The sequence below is a fragment of the Dendropsophus ebraccatus genome, chromosome 12 (genome assembly GCF_027789765.1).
Source record: "Dendropsophus ebraccatus isolate aDenEbr1 chromosome 12, aDenEbr1.pat, whole genome shotgun sequence".
NCBI classification, from domain to species: Eukaryota; Metazoa; Chordata; class Amphibia; order Anura; family Hylidae; genus Dendropsophus; species Dendropsophus ebraccatus.
Genome location: NC_091465.1, coordinates 53,495,473 through 53,510,699, shown reverse-complemented (window position 1 = coordinate 53,510,699; position 15,227 = coordinate 53,495,473). Strand labels below are relative to the sequence as shown.

At 46.5% G+C, this 15,227-nt stretch overlaps 1 protein-coding gene across 1 annotated transcript in view; it reads right to left on the bottom strand.

Moving 5' to 3' along the window:
• The window catches only part of PHLDB1 (pleckstrin homology like domain family B member 1), a 158,500-nt gene that overhangs the window by 121,883 nt on the left and 21,390 nt on the right, over window positions 1–15,227 (bottom strand). The window contains exon 2 of the mRNA XM_069948946.1: window positions 14,470–14,647. The gene's annotated coding sequence lies outside the window, so the exon portion shown is untranslated. The remainder of the gene's footprint in view (window positions 1–14,469; window positions 14,648–15,227) is intronic.

Sequence of the window (15,227 nt, the reverse complement as noted above, 5' to 3'; positions counted from 1 at the left end):
CTCCAGCAGCCACAGCCCGCACAGCTCTGGGAATCGGGTCGTGACATCACCATTTTATCAAGGAAGTGAAGCCTTGAGGCAGTAGTAAGTGTAGGGAAAAAAAACACTTTATGTGCATTTCCCCATAATAAGTGTATATTGCCAATTAATGTAACTTTTGGGGGGCAAGAAAGGCAGAGAGAAGGCATGGTTTCCTCCCACACCTAATTTAGTAATTTAGAATGATTTGATTTTTGTGTAATCCCTGCGAGAGGTGCAGGTCTGGCCAACTCATTTCATTTTTCTGAACATCTTGCTTTAATTGCTTTTAACAACATTCAGAGACATTCTTTAAAACAACCCTATGAACATAAGCACAATAGGCTGCCCCAGACCTCGCAGCCAGGTCTCCTATGGTGCCGGGGGTTCCAGGTTCCGTAGGCTTCATGTCGAATAAAATTCTTTCTAATCCCACGTGCAAGGCAGGAGAAGAGCCGTCATCTGGGCTGTGATTAGTCCCGGCTCTCTGTCCTGTCAGGGCACTCTTCAGGGTGGTTGACAGGCAAGGAGGCTAGTCACAGCCCAAATGACCAGTTCACTGCTCTACCCCTGCCTCGCACGCAGGATTAAAAAGCATTTTACCCAACATGAGGAGCCTGGAACCCCTGACACCATAGGAGACCCGGCTGTGAGGTCTGTGCAGCCGTTCTGGGAGCCCAATCAGCACACATGTGCTCATTGCTTCCCTTTAAAGACAAATCCCCTTACAATCAATTTTCACCAGAGGTGTTGAAGCAAAAGTTAAAAAAAAAAATGCAAATATTGAATTGCATGAAACTACTGTACAGATGAAAAACTAAACTTTTTTGCACAATTTTGCCACCCTGCGCTAGTGCAGGAAATGATAAAATACCTTTTTTTGCTACAAAGTAGTAATACTGGAATGTTTATTGTGAAAGGAAATGCAAACCATGACTGTAATCTTATATTAGGCTTCACTCCCTTTTCCCGGGCAGGATTCGAGTGCCCGGACGGCCGAATTCACTAAGAGGCGTGCGCCTTTTAGTGAATCCGGCAGTCCGGGCACCCGAATCTTCACTAAATCTACAGGTGTAGGTTTGGATCATGAGTCGCTGAGGAGGCCACGCCTCCTCCACGCCTTATCACGCTCCCCAAGCTCCCCCAGCCCGCCCATCGGGAAAGCGGGTCGTACAGGAGGCGTACGCCAGAGAGAAGGGGCGAATCTGTACCTTCTCCCTGGCGTACGCCTCGGGCGGACTATTCATAAATGTCCCCCTTAGTGTTTTCTTCTCAGCTGTTAGTCACTTCATTTCCTGATTTATTATACTATTAAATATATTTATATATATTATACAGTATATATTCACTTAAGGGTATAAACCCACACACCGTATACGCAGCTTATTTACTGCTGCGATACGCAGCAAATACGCAACAAACACGTTGTTTGTACCCTAAAGGGGTGGGTTTGTACCCTAAAGTTGCATTCCTGGCGTAAGCCATGGAAAAGGCACAGATTCTTACCTTTTAAATGTTGTATGCCAGCTGTATCTCCTGCTCACCTGATGGGCTCACAGGGGGGGTGCAGCAAGGCAGGGAGGGGGGGGGCAGTCTCTTCCTGTGCCTAATTTATCATGGTTTATGACTGGAAACTGAGGGGGAGATTTATCAAAGGGTATAAAATATACACTGGCGTAAACTACCCATAGAAACCAATTACAGCTCAGCATTCAGCTGTGGTAAAATGAAAGAGAAGTTATAATTGGTTGCTGTGGGCAGCTTACACCAGTGTATATTTTACACCCTTTGACAGATTTGGGCCTATGTGTATACATATTAGGTTTTCAGCTAGATACTGTATGTCAATATCAAATATTGTCATCAGCCATTAACCCTTAGGTGACCCTGGACGTACCTGTACCTCCATGAGTCCGCCGCAGTCCCGGGTGCCGTTTGTAGCCTGGACCGCGGCTATTAGCGGGCACGGTCTGATTGCTGTGCCCGCTAATAAAGTAATCGGATGCAGCTGTCAAAGTTGACAGATGCATCCGATTACTTGAATGCAGCCATCCCTGGTGTCTAGTGGGGTGGATCCACACATCTTACTGCGTCCGGGGTCAGCGACGTAATGGCGCTGATCCCGGATCGGCACTCTCAATGAGAGATCAGTGTACCTATACTCGAAGTCCCCCAGGGGGGCTTCTAGTATAAGTGTAAAAGAAAAAAAAAAAGTGTTATTATCAATAAAAAGCCCCTCCCCTAATAAAAGTCAGAATCACCCCCCCTTTTCCCATGTTATAAATAAAAAGAAATGAATAAATAAACATGTTTGGTCTCGTCGCGTGCGTAATCGCCCAAAATATTAATCACATTCCTGATCTCCAACGGTAAATGGCGTAAGCGCAAAAAAAGTGCAAAATTGCGCATTTTTGGTCGCATCAAATCCAGAAAATTGTAATAAAAAGCGATCAAAAAGTTGCATATTCGCAATCAAGGTACCGATAGAAAGAACACATCATGGCGCAAAAAATTACACCTCACACAGCCCCATAGACCAAAGGATAAAAGTGCTATAAGCCTGGGAAGGGAGCGATTTTAACGAACATATATTTGTTAACAATGGTTTGAATTTTTTTACAGGCCATCAGATACAATGAAAGTTATACATGTTACATATCGTTGTAATTGTAACAACTTGAGGAACATATATAACAAGTCAGTTTTACCCCAGGGTGAACTTCGTAAAAACGAAAAAAAAAAAATAAAAGAAATGGGTTTTTTTTCTCAATTTCACCACACATTGAATTTGTTTCTGATTTCGCAGTGTACTTTATGAACAAATTCAGCCTGTTATTGCGAAGTACAATTAGTGACGCAAAAAATAAGGGCTCATGTGGGTTTCTAGGTGAAAAAATACTATGGCCTTTTAAGCACAAGGAGGGAAAAACAAAAACGCAAAAATTGAAATTGGCCCGGTCCTCTAAGGGTTAAAGTATGAAACCATCAGCCCAGATGAGTGACTGGCAATGCTATATCCTCTGACCAATGGCATGCCTTGAGAAGGTGCTGAGTGTTTTTCTAGGTTTTATCCTCAGTTCATATGGCACAGCTATTCCCTGATCATCTATAGTACCAGCACATTATATTTTTTATATTTATTTTGGGTTCATAAAGAGTAAACTAGATTTGCATTTCCAGGGAAATACATAGTGCTTGAAAAGAGCACCCCTTTACCAGTGACTTCCAGAGCGCCCCTTTACCAGTGACTTCCTTTTAAGAGAAACTTTAATCCTGGGTGCCATCCCTTTAAGAACGACTTGTGTCCCATCCCTTTAAGAGCAACTTGGCTCCCGTCCCTTTAAGAGCGACCGGGGTCCTTTCGCTCTTAATGGGACCCAGGTCGCTCTTAAAGGGACCAAGGTTGCTCTTAAAAGGGACCCATTTTGCTCTTAAAGAGACCCAGATCGCTCTTAAAGGGACCCATCTCGCTCTTAAAGGGACCCAGGTCGCTCTTAAAGGGACCAATATCACTCTTAAAGGGACCCAGGTTGCTCTTAAAGGGTCCCAGTTCACTCTTAAAGGGACCCAGATAGCTCTTAAAGGGACCCAGGTCGCTCTTAAAATGACCCATTTTGCTCTTAAAAGGAACATATTTCGCTCTTAAAGGGACCTAGTTTGCTCTTAAAGGGACCCATTTAGCTCTTAAAGAGAAAATATTTCACTCTTGAAGGGACATATTTCGCTCTTAAAAGGACCCAGGTCGCTCTTCAAGGGACCTAGGTCGCTCTTAAAGGGACCCAGATCGCTCTTAAAGGGACCCAGGTTGCTATTAAAGGGACCCAGATCGCTCTTAAAAGGGACCCAGATCGCTCTTAAAAGGGACCCAGGTCGCTCTTGAAGGGACATATTTCGCTCTTAAAAGGACCCAGGTCGCTCTTAAAGGGACATATTTCACTCTTGAAGGGACATATTTCGCTCTTAAAAGGACCCAGGTCGCTCTTAAAGGGACCCAGGTCGCTCATAATGGGACCCGAGTTGCTCTTAAAGGGACCCAGGTCGCTCTAGAGACATGGGTCTCTTTAAGAGCAACATGGGTCCCATACCTTTTGGAGTGACTTGGGTCCCTTTAAGAGCAACATGCGTCCCGTCCGTTTAGGAGCAACTTGGGTCCCGTCCCTTTAAGAGCGACTTGGATCCCTTTAAGAGCTACATGGGACCATTTAAGAGCGACTTGGGTCCCGTCCCTTTAAGAGCGACTTGGGTCCCGCCCCTTTAAGAGCGACTTGGGTCCCTTTAAGAACGACTTGGGTCCCTTTAAGAGTGTCATGGCTCCCGTCCCTTTAAGAGCGACTTGGGTCCCTTTAAGAGCGACTTGGGTCCCTTTAAGAGCGATCTGGGTACTTATAATGGTAAAGATCATTGCTCGGTTACCATGACAATCTTACTCATGTCAGTGAGACAAAATCGTTAAGGACCTTCCATATATTACATCTTCTATTGGCCAATAGTGGACATGTGACTGTGGATGTTGTGATACATGCCTGACAAGACCTTAGAATTCCTATTGGCTGCTGTATTTCAGCTATTTGCATATGTGCTGTGATTGGCTGTTAGCGGTTAGAGTGTGGCCATTATTTGCAATGGGCAATTATTTTCTATGGGAAATTCGGGGTCTTTAAACGTAAATTTCTTAAAAACGACAAATCCGATCGAGACGAAAAATAGCACACCACACACCGCCGAGGGCTTCGAAATGCAGTTTGAACGGAGTCTGTGCGCAAAGCGGTTCGGGCTGTATTACGCGCAGAAAAATAGCTGGAAGAAGAAGAAGAAGAAACAGAAGAAGAAGAAGAAGAAGAATTTTCAAGCACTATAATAATAATTTTTTTCTGTGTGTTGATGCTCAGAGAACATATTTTCTTCGCATTTCTGTGTAGTTTCATGATATTTACTGCATGCTGGTGATATTTGAATTATACATTATACATTATTTAATTTAACAACTTATACATTAGCCTCAATGGCCTATTTAGTTATCAGCTGAATAGGCCAATTATTGAGTAAAAGACCCAGTGATCAGCAAACCCTCATTCATTGGCTGATTACTAGGATTGTGCAGCACCAAAATAATCAATAGTCGACAGAGTGAATGGCCACAGGAACAATCAAGTGATTGTTCATGTACCCCTGCACTTAACAATAATTGAGCTGTGTAAAGCCTCCTTCTAATGCTGCGTTTACACAGAACGATTATCGTTTGAATTTTTGTGATAACGATCGCATTTGAGCGATAATCGGCTCGTGTAAACACAGTGAACGATCAAGTGATGAGCGAGAAATAGTTCATTTTGATCTTTCAAATCATGTTCTCAAATCATCGTTGTTCGCTCGCTAAAAATTCGCAGATCGCTTTGTGTAAACAGTCTTTCACTGATTTACCTTGTGTGTGAGATAGGCTTAACCCTTTGAGGACCAGGCCCAAAATGACCCAGTGGACCGCGCAAATTTTGATCTTAGTGTTTTTGTTTTTCCCTCCTCCCCTTCTAAGAGCTCTAGCACTCTCAGTTTTCTATCTACAAGCCATGTAAGTGCTTGTTTTTTACAGGAATAGTTGTACTTTGTAATGGAATGCAGTATGGTAACGTCTGGGGGGTTCCTGTGTCTACGTAATGCTCTATATGGTAAAAGTGACATGATACTATTATTCTATAGATCAGCCCGAACACAACCATATGCAGGTTACACAGATTCTCTAATGTTATATATGTATTTTTTGTATGAAATCCTTTTTATTGGCAATTAAATATTAATAAAATGGGCCTATTGTGACGCTTATAAAGGTTTTATTTTTTCACCTACGGGGGTGTGTGGGGTGTCATTTTTTCCGCCATGATCTCTAGTTTTTGTTAATACCATTTTTGTGAAGATCGGACGTTTTGATCACTTTTTATTGATTTTTAATACATAATGTAACATAAAATCGGTAATCGCGCACTTTTTTCCCTCTTTTCGTGTACGCTGTTTACCGATCACAATGACGCTTGTTATATTTTAATAGATCGGACAATTACGCACGCTACGGTATATTATATGTTTATCTATTTATTTATTTTTATATGTTTTATTTATATAATGGGAAAGGGGGGTGATTTAGACTTTTATTGGGGGAGGGGTTTTGGGGTAGTGTAATAGTGTTTTGAATTTTTTTTTTTTTTACACATTTGAAGTCCCTTTGGGGGACTTTTACATACACTATTTTGATTTCAACACTGATGAATGCTATGCCATAGGCATAGCATTGATCAGTGTTATCGGCGATCTGCTCATTGAGCCTGCCTGTGCAGGCTTAGTGCAGCAGATCGCCGATCGGACCGCACGGAGGCAGGTGAGAGACCTCTGGCAGTCCGTTTTACCGATCGGGACCCCCGCAGTCACACTGCGGGGGTCCCGATCGGTAAGTGACAGGGGACTCCCCCTGTCACTTACACTTAAACGCGCGGTCGAGCCGCAATCGCAGCGTTTAAGGGGTTAATGACACGCGGCAGCGCGATCGCTGCAGCGTGTCATTACCGGTGAGGTCCCGGCTGCTCACTGCAGCCGGCCCCCACCTCCTATGAAGCACGCTCCGCTCCGGAGCGCGCTTCATAGCGGGAGAAACACCCAGGACGAACAGTTATGTCATGGGTCGTCTGGGGACAGACTTCCATGACGTAACTCTACGTCCAGGGTCGTCTAGGGGTTAACCTCTTAAGGACCCATGACGTACCGGCACGTCATGGATCACTGTCACTTAAGGACCCATGACGTACCGGTACGTCAGCCCTTTAAACGGGCGCCGCGGCCGGCCGGGTCCCGATCGGGGGAGATAGCCTGCTATAATACATAGCAGGCCATCTCTCCCTGTCGGCATGGAGGGTTGTTAACCCCCCCCATGCCGACGATCGCCGCTATTGGCTGATAAGCCCATAGCGGCGATCGGAACCTTTCCGGGCCATCGGTGGCCCGATGACCCGGAAAAAAAATGGCGCTCGGTGCTGTCCGAGGACGGCACCGACCGCCATTACTGTAAAAAGTAATGGTGGTCACGGTACCACCGTCCCGATCGCCGTGAACGGCCGGCCAGCCGGCCGGCCGTTCACGGCGATCAAAGTCCCCACAAGTAATAAATACCTGCTCCGGACCCCTCAGCTAGGTAGCTGAGGGGTCCGGAGCAGGTATTTGTACATTACTCACCTGTCCCGGGGTCCTGATCGGCGTCTTCCGGGTTCCCGGCGTCCTCTTCATCTTGTCGGGACTTCGGCTTCTTCCGTGAGTCCCGATCGGCTTTTTCCGGCTCCAGCGTCGTCTATTTTCGTATTTTTCCGGCTCCAGCGTCGTCTATTTTCGGATCTTGCGCTCTGCTGCCCCCTAGCGGCTGATAAGTGTAATACACGTATCAGCCACTACAGGGATGTTCAGAATGTAGTAAAAAAAAAAATTTTTTTCCCAATTTTTTTTTTTTCTATTTTCCGCACCCTATCGCCGCTGAGTGTTGATCAGCATCGCACGAAAGTGCGCTGCTAATCAGCAACTCCTCCTTTTTGGTGTAGGGTGGTTTTTTTTTTATATCCTACTGCCACGGTCTGCTGATAAGTGCCGAACATAAGTGCGGCATTCATCAGCAACACCATTTTTGGCGTAGGTTTTTTTTGTATACTTACTGTAAAAAACACGTAAAAAACACTACATTACACCACACTACATTGAATAAAGTTTTACACTACACCACTACATACCCCATATACCAATCCCCATATAAAGATGGCCCCCAGGGTGTTTTCGGTATCGGACGCATACATTATTATTGCCTCCGACACCGAAACAGCCAGTGAGGATGAATGGGGGGTCCTTTGTTCCTCCATTCATCCTCATCCTCCTCATCATCCAGTGACATGTCTGGGGGGTAGCGTAGCGTACGCTGCCCCCCAGACACGTCTTTTCCGCCAGTACCGTCCCAATAAGAGATGACGGTATGGCGTGAAATTCTACAAACTCTGTGAGAGTACCTCAGGGTACACTTACAGATTTAGGGTACGTGCACACTGCGAAATGGCGAAGGATAACCCTTTGTGCATTCCGCAGCTGGCACCCGCCGGCGGACTGATGCAGGGGCGCGTCTCCGCCCGTGTCATAGACTCTATCCTATGCATGGGCGGATTCCATCATCCGTCATTCCATCAACACGTTGGACGCAGAGCGGAATCCGCCCGTGCATAGAATGGAGTCTACGACACGGACGGAGACGTGCGCCTGCATCAGTCCGCCGGCGGGTGCCAACTGCGGAATGCACAAAGGGTTATCCTTCGCGATTCCGCAGTGTGCACGTACCCTTAGAGTGTATGAAGGAAGGGACACTCGAATCCAGCCCCCAGATGCCCCCTTCCCCCTTCATCCTCGGAGTTAGTGGGGACATCGCCCGGGAACTGATCTTCCCACTGCTGGATAAAGGTCACCACCTGTACGGGGATAACCTTTATACCAGCACCCCCTCTTCTGGTCCCTCGCTGCCCGAGCTACTGTAGCTTGCGGCACGATCCGAACATATCAGAAGTAATAGTAATAGTAATAGAGCTCTAATATTTAGCAGCCATGGAGCGGACCCAGCGCTTCTGGATATGAAGGACCCCGTATCGCACCAGGGCAACATTTTACAGGTGACGTCCCCCACACTGGAGAAAGGGAGACCCCAGAAGAAGTGCAGAGTGTGGGGTAACAGGGGGATCAGGAAGGGTCCTGATCACCCCGGCCTCTGCATACTGGATCGCTCCAAGGTGCACCACACGTCACTGGGGTTCTACATTATCTAAATTCTGTCCCTTATTCCTATTTCAGGGGTCACGTTGATCCAGGGATTATTCTGATCGCCAATATGGAGTCGGGAAGGAATTTTTCCCCTGTGATGAGGCTACTGTCGTCTGCCTCACGAGGGGTTTTTGCCTTCCTCTGGATCAACACAGATTGAGTTTGATGGACACCTGTCATTTTCAACCTTATAAACTAATAATTGGCCTAATACCCCCAAATAAATTAGAATTGTCCCTTTTCCCCAGCTAAGTAGGTATGGCCGCCATTCCCATTAGAGGATGCCATGATGCAATTACAAAGCCTCTGTGCGGCCAGGACAGTAGAAACCCCCCACAAGTGACCCCATTCTGGAAACTACACCCCATAAGGAATCTAACAAGTGGGGCAGCGGGTATATGGCCCCCTGGTGACGGCCACATTTGGGACGTGAAAATGAAAAAAATGGTATTTTTTATTTTCACGGCACATGTTCTACACATGTGCCCATCACTAGTGGGGTCCATATGCTCACTGCACCCCTTGTTAGATTCCTTATGGGGTGTAGTTTCCAGAATTGGGTCACTTGTCGGGGGTTTCTACTGTTCTGGCAGCACAGGAGCTTTGTAATTGCGACATGGCCTCCATCCCCCATTCCAGCCTCTAAATGGCGCTCTGTCCTTTTGGTGACTTGCCCTGTGCCCATATGGCAAATTATGTCCACATGTGGGGTATTTTCGTACTCAGGGGAAACTACACTACACGTTTTGTGTTCATTTTCTTTTTTAACCCCTTGTGGAAATGGAAAAAAATCAAGGCTAGACCAACATTTAGTGTAATTTTTTTTTAATTTTTACTCTAAATCATTGATCTTGTCTTGATTTTTTCATTTTCACAAGGGGTTAAAAGATAAAAAAAAACACAATGTGTAGAGCAATTTCCCCTGAGTACGGAAATACCCCACATGTGGACATAAAGCGCCATGCGGGTGCAGGGTAAGCCTCCAAAGGGAAGGTGCGCCATTTGGTTTTTGAAGGCTGGATTTGGATGGAATGGATTTCGAGGGGCCATGTTGCATTCAAAAGGCCCCTGTGTTGCCAAGACAGTTAAACCCCCCACAAGTGACCCTATTATGGAAACTACACCCCTCAAGGAATGTAACAAGGGGTGTAGTCAGCATATGGACCCCACTGGTGACGGGCACAAATGTGGAACAATGTGGCGTGAAAATGAAATATTAAATTTTTTACACTATAATGTTGGTCTAGCCTTGAATTTATCATTTTCACAAGGGGTTAAAAGAGAAAAAAAAACACAAAATGTGTAGAGCAATTTCCCCCGAGTCCGTAAATACCCCACATCTGGACATAAAGCGCCATGTGGGTGCAGGGCAAGCCTCCGAAGGGAAGGAGCGCCATTTGGATTTTAGAGGTTGGATTTGGCTAGAATGGATGATGAACGCCATGTCGCATTTACAGAGCCCTTGTGCTGCCAAAACACTGTAAACCCCCCACAAGTGACCCCATTCTGGAAACTACACCCCTCAAGGAATCTAACAAGGGGTGCAGTGAGGATATGGACCCCTGGATGACGGGCACATTTGTGCCATGAAAGTGAAAAAATGAAAATTTTCACTTTCACGTCACATTTTTCCACATTTGTGCCCGTCACCAGTGGGGTCCATATGCTTACTGCACCCCTTGTTAGATTCCTTGAGGGGTGTAGTTTCCAGAATGGGGTCACTTGTGGGGGGTTTCCAGTGTCTTGGCAGCACGAGGGCTCTGTAAATGCGACATGGCCCTTGAAATCCATTCCAGTGAAATCCAGCTTCCAAAAGCCAATTGGCGCTCCTTCCCTTTGGAGGCTCGTCCTGCGCCCGCTTGGCACTTTATGTCCACATGTGGGGTATTTCTGTACTCGGGAGAAACTTTTTTTTTTCCTTTTATCCCTTTGTGAAAATGAAAAATTGAAGGCTAGAACAACATTTTAGTGTAAAAAATACTTTAGTCTTTTTTCAAGCCATATTGTTTGGAAAATCTGTGAAGCACCTGTGGGGTCCAGATGCTCACCGCACCCCTTGTTACATTCCTTGAGGGGTGTAGTTTTCTAAATGGTGTCCCTTTAGGGGTGTTTTTTAGGTTTTGGCACCCCAGAGCCTCTGCCAACCTGAAGTGGTACAGTCAAAAAAGACCAAAAATAACGGAGACATTGAAATTCACTAGGCGCTCCCTTATATCTGAGGCTTGTGGTTGCGTCAAATAGCGCAATAGGGCCACATATGGGGTATTTCTATAAACTGCAGAAACGGGGCAATCAATATTGGGGTGCATTTCTCTGGTAATAGGTTTATAATTATGAAAAATATTGGATTACAATAAAATCTCTGCACAGAAAATTAAAATTTTCAAATTTCTTACACACTTAGCTTTTATTTCTGTGACTCCCCTAAAGGGTTAAAAAACTTTCTGGATGTGCTTTTGCAGAGTTTAGGGGGTGCAGTTTCTGAAATGGGGTGCTTTGTGGGGCTTTCTAACACACAGTCCCCTCAAATACACTTTAAACCTGAACAGTTCCCTAAAAATATCTGATTTTGAAATTTTACTGAAAATTTGGAAATTTGCTGCTAATGTTTTAAGCTTCCTATTGTCTAAAAATAATGAAATATAGTTTAATAAATGCCGCCAACATAAAGTAGACATGTTGCTAATGCTATTTAATATATAATTTATGTGGTATAACCATTTTCTGTATAAGCAGAAAAGTTTTAAAGTTGGAAAAATGCATTTTTTCACAATTTTTCACGCTATTTTGAGTTTTTTCATAAAGATTCGTTATAAGTATCGACTCCAATTTACAAGAAATGTGAAGTACAATATGTCACGAGAAAACAATCTCAGAATCAGCCGGATAGGTAAAAGCATCCCGAAGTTATTAATGAATAAAGTGACACTGGTCAAATTCATAAAATTTGCTCCGGTCCTTAAGGCCATTTCATGCCCGGTCCTTAAGGGGTTAAAGGGGTATTCCCCCCAAAATTATTTTTGCATTAATACGCTGCCCACCTGTAGCTTTCCATCTTTCCAATATAAAGTTATTACGGATTCTGCACAGTTTTGCTGTTATCCAGCTGTATTCACCTCCATGGATTGCAGAGAATCATCAGACCTCAGACCACACCGACACGCTCCCTGCTCCTGGCCCCCACCCTCCGTGTCGGCATCACGTGTCCTCAGTCCCAGCACAGTGAAGTGACTGAGAACACTGATGGGGTGGCTGCTGTTACAGAGGGAGACAATGATCAGCGCAGATGTCACTGTCTCCCTCCCTAACAGCAGCCACCCGGTCACCCCTAGCCCAGAGCTCACCCCTGTGTCCAGAGCCTCCCGGCACCGTCCAGCAATCACCCGCAGCACACAGCCCCCCGCCCCACAAGCAGCCGCCCCCCCCCCCATCACACGTGGCATCCCTCACTCACCCGCGGCATAGCCTCTGCACTCACCCGCGGGCCCCCCCCCGCCATCGCCCGCGACTAGCTCCGCCCCCGCCATCGCCCGCGAGTAGCTCCGCCCCCCGCAGTCGCCCGCGACTAGCTCCGCCCTCCGCCACAAGCTCCGCCACTCGCAATCGCCCGCATCACCGCCAACTCAGCTCTGCTACACCGGCGTCCCCGCCAACTCAGCTCTGCTACACCGGCGTCCCCGCCAACTCAGCTCTGCTACACCGGCGTCCCCGCCAACTCAGCTCTGCTACACCGGCGTCCCCGCCAACTCAGCTCTGCTACACCGGCGTCCCCGCCAACTCAGCTCTGCTACACCGGCGTCCCCGCCAACTCAGCTCTGCTACACCGGCGTCCCCGCCAACTCAGCTCTGCTACACCGGCGTCCCCGCCAACTCAGCTCTGCTACACCGGCGTCCCCGCCAACTCAGCTCTGCTACACCGGCATCCCCAACTCAGCTCTGCTACACCGGCGTCTCCGCAAACTCAGCTCTGCTACACAGTCATCCCCAACTCAGCTCTGCTGCACCGGCATCCCCAACTCAGCTCTGCTGCACCGGCATCCCCAACTCAGCTCTGCTGCACCGGCATCCCCAACTCAGCTCTGCTGCACCGGCATCCCCAACTCAGCTCTGCTGCACCGGCATCCCCAACTCAGCTCTGCTGCACCGGCATCCCCAACTCAGCTCTGCTGCACCGGCATCCCCAACTCAGCTCTGCTGCACCGGCATCCCCAACTCAGCTCTGCTGCACCGGCATCCCCAACTCAGCTCTGCTGCACCGGCATCCCCAACTCAGCTCTGCTGCATCGGCATCCCCAACTCAGCTCTGCTGCACCGGCATCCCCAACTCAGCTCTGCTGCACCGGCATCCCCAACTCAGCTCTGCTGCATCGGCACCCCCAACTCAGCTCTGCTGCATTGGCATCCCCAACTCAGCTCTGCTGCACCGGCATCCCCAACTCAGCTCTGCTGCACCGGCATCCCCAACTCAGCTCTGCTGCATCGGCATCCCCAACTCAGCTCTGCTACAACGGCATCCCCAACTCAGCTCTGCTGCATCGGCGTTCCCACCAACTCAGCTCTGCTACACTGGCATCCCCAACTCAGCTCTGTTACACTGGCATCCCCAACTCAGCTCTGCTACACCGCCATCCCCAACTCAGCTCTGCTACACCGGCGTCCTCGCAAACTCAGCTCTGCTACACCGGCGTCCCCAACTCAGCTCTGCTACACCGGCGTCCCCAACTCAGCTCTGCTACACCGGCGTCCCCAACTCAGCTCTGCTACACCGGCGTCCCCAACTCAGCTCTGCTACACCGGCGTCCCCAACTCAGCTCTGCTACACCGACACAGCCAACGCAGCTCTGCTACACCGTCACTTCCAACTCAGCTTTGCTACACCGACACAGCCATCTCAGCTCTGCTACACTGTCATCATCTCCTTCATTGTCTCAGCTCTGCTACTTCACCATCATCAGGCATAAGCATTGCATGATGGGAAATGTAGTTTCGAGCAGCACAATGAAAAGGCAGCACTGATCATACAGTCTGTACTGACTGTTGTGCCTGGTATTGTAGTTTATCTCATTCAAGTGAATAGGACAAATTACAGTACCATAAAATAAGCCTATGTGCTAGTGTGAACAATGAATTGAACTGATAGCACCATGACTCCTTTATTATCCTAATAGGACTCTCAGAGGTTGGTCCTCCATCAATCACGCGTTAATAGCTTATAATAAAACTGTTATTACAGAGTATTGCTACACATAGCTTAGAGCCAGGATTTCTTAAAGAGGACCAAATAAGAGCAGGCAGACTCCTACTGAGCAACAGAAAGTGGTAGATGGAGCTGGATATCGTACTTTTCTACAAATGTACAAATTCTACGATGAGTATGACCACAATACACTGCACAGTTTTTAGCCTGACTTACACCATGTATATGACTATTTCTGACAGATGTGTAATACAGCAACTGTACACTGAATAGAAAGAAAGCTGTGGCAGCACTGAGGTAGTAGCTAGATTTCTGTAGCTACTTCTGTGTTTAGGCATGACACCTCCCCTGTACCAGTGTTCACAAGAGACAAACAGGAAAACACTACACAGACTAGAATAGAGAATTAATAAAGAGTAGATTATACTTACGTGGGAGTTGTCTCAGCAGCTGAGGTTATTGGCAGACAAAAACGTCCAGTTTATTTTATATCCTTGTGTTTCCTGTAGGACAGTGGCATCTGTTTGTGGCTAGAAATGTGGATAGAAGATTTCTCATATGTTCCATTTCTCATAATTGTACTTTAGTCCTCATGGCTTGGGTTTATACCTGCAAAAAAAAAAAAAAGTATAGTTTTATACTTTTTAAAACAAGTTCATTTTTAGATCCTTGCAAAGTTGTATGGGGCTTAGGTTCCCTGGTAAGGTATTGCAGATATCAAGTCTGCCCTCTATGAGTAAAGAGATGCAACTGTGTCACAAGCTTCCTGAAAACCATATATCGTTTTCTTTACACTTCACAATTACTTATTACTTTGCGTTGGTCTATAACATGAAATCCAAATAAAATACATTTAAATTTGTGAGTGTAGCTTAAAAAAAAAAGTATTTATACGCCTTAAAGTTTTCCACATTTTTTCAAGGCACTGTATATTTATAAATTTCCCTATGGAGTGTTATGGAGCTACATAAATGCATGTGTGATCAGCTCTCCCTAGTGGTGGCAACCAGTAGACACACAGAATAAATGTTTAGCAAAGCCCTTTGTATACGCCCGTATGCTATGAACGCCTGATATGATATATTATGTTTGCAAGTTTCCTAGTTATGTCTTTCTGTTTTCTTATGGCTTATGTTCTTTATTTTCTGGTATCAAATTATATAGGTGGTGGTTTATATCCTAGATCAGG